At 50.9% G+C, this 2,230-nt stretch overlaps 1 protein-coding gene across 1 annotated transcript in view; it reads right to left on the bottom strand.

The window, feature by feature from the left end:
- dchs1b (dachsous cadherin-related 1b) overlaps positions 1–950 on the bottom strand; it is a 286,096-nt gene extending 285,146 nt beyond the window's left edge. Inside the window, exon 1 of the mRNA XM_065004969.1 lies at positions 1–950. This exon is cut by the window's left edge and continues 1,498 nt beyond it. The gene's annotated coding sequence lies outside the window, so the exon portion shown is untranslated.
- Positions 951–2,230: the final 1,280 nt, after the last annotated feature.

Consider the following 2,230-nt stretch of genomic DNA (forward strand, 5'->3'; position numbering starts at 1 on the left):
CCAGATCTCTCCTGTCTACTGTCTGGCCAAGCCCAGCTCTCTCCTGTAAACTGTCTGGCCAAGCCCAGCTCTCTCCTGTAAACTGTCTGGCCAAGCCCAGCTCTCTCCTGTAAACTGTCTGGCCAAGCCCAGCTCTCTCCTGTAAAACTGTCTGGCCAAGCCCAGCTCTCTCCCTGTAAACTGTCTGGCCAAGCCCAGCTCTCTCCCTGTAAACTGTCTGGCCAAGCCCAGCTCTCTCCCTGTAAACTGTCTGGCCAAGCCCAGCTCTCTCCCTGTAAACTGTCTGGCCAAGCCCATCTCCCTCCTGTATTCTGTCTGGCCAAGCCCAGCTCCCTCCTGTAAAACCTTAGGAGGTGGTTGTAGCTTAAGTCAGTATGTTCTCCTGAACATAGATGAACTCTTTGGGTGCAGAAAGCCCAACAGAAGTCAAGTGGATGAAGTTAATAAACCCAGGGCCTTTTACACTGGGGTTCCCCTCTTCTCCTGTATATGTATGGACAGGCTGACCTCTCCTGTAGAATCTGTATTAGCCAATGGCAACGGGTGCAGCTGATAGCCTATGATGTCATTTTGGGAAATGCCTCGTTTGGAGGTAATGGAGGGTCCTGTCTGTTGGCTTGGAACACACCAAGTTACTACCCACTCACACACACACACACATAGGTATGACACACACACACACACACACACACACACACACACATAGGTATGACACACACACACACACACACACACAGGTACGACACACACACACACACACACACACACACACACACATAGGTATGACACACACACACACACACATAGGTATGACACGCACGCACACACACACACACACACACACACACACACACACACAGGTATGACACACACACACACACATAGGTATGACACGCACATACACACACACACACACACACACACACACACACATAGGTATGACACGCACACACACACACACACACACACACACACACACACACACACACACACACACACACACACACCTAGGACTATACAATCCTATGTTATATCTCCTAGATATGAGACAGCCAAAGTCATATAAATGAGTGTAATTGACATGTGTACTGGACTGACTATAACTTGGCTTTTCAACCAGGCTTAGTGTGGCAGGAGGGTATAGCTGGCGGAGACTGGAATATAAAACATAATTTATTCTGGAGCTTTGGAAGATATTTAGTCTTTTTTGCAATAATAACTCTGACTAACTGACTGACAGTCAGTGTCATGTCCTTGCTCCCATGCAGATCTGTCCAAATCAGTCTGTATTGTATTAGTATTGCTTTTCAGCATGTCCTTATTTCCATTGTACGTCTGTCTGTCTGTCTGTCTGTCTGTCTGTCTGTCTGTCTGTCTGTCTGTCTGTCTGTCTGTCTGTCTGTCTGTCTGTCTGTCTGTCGGTGTGTCTGTGAATCTGTCTGTCTGTCTGTCTGTGAATCTGTCTGTCTGTCTGTCTGTGAATCTGTCTGTCTGTCTGTCTGTCTGTCTGTCTGTCTGTCTGTCTGTCTGTCTGTCTGTCTGTCTGTCTGTCTGTCGGTGTGTCTGTGAATCTGTCTGTCTGTCTATCTGTCTGTGTATGTGTGTGTGTGTGTGTGTGTGTGTGTGTGTGTGTGTGTGTGTGTGTGTGCAGGTGTCCGTCCCTATTATCTGATTCATACTTCCTTCCTAGGAAACGGGATGAGGTGACGTCACAACCTCCTCCGAGCCGAGAGGGGGATAGGGTGTGTCTGTGTGTGTGTTGGTGGGGGGGATGCTGATAGGACAGGGAGATAGGGTGTGTGTTGGGGGGTGGTTCTGATAGGACAGGGGCACAGGGTGTGTTGGGGGTGGTGCTGATAGGACAGGGGGACAGGGTGTGTGTGTTGGGGGTGCTGATAGGACAGGGGGACAGGGTGTGTGTGTTGGTGGGGGGGGTGCTGATAGGACAGGTGACAGGGTGTGTGTGTTGGGGGTGCTGATAGGACAGGGGGACAGGGTGTGTGTGTTGGTGGGGGGTGCTGATAGGACAGGGGGACAGGGTGTGTGTGTTGGTGGGGAGGGGGTGCTGATAGGGCAGGTGACAGGGGTGTGTGTTGGTGGGGGGGGGTGCTGATAAGACAGGTGACAGGGTGTGTGTGTTGGGGGGTGCTGATAGGACAGGTGACAGGGTGTGTGTGTTGGGGGTGCTGATAGGACAGGTGACAGGGTGTGTGTGTTGGGGGGTTGCTGA

This window comes from Oncorhynchus nerka, linkage group LG19, assembly GCF_034236695.1.
Source record: "Oncorhynchus nerka isolate Pitt River linkage group LG19, Oner_Uvic_2.0, whole genome shotgun sequence".
Taxonomy (NCBI): domain Eukaryota; kingdom Metazoa; phylum Chordata; class Actinopteri; order Salmoniformes; family Salmonidae; genus Oncorhynchus; species Oncorhynchus nerka.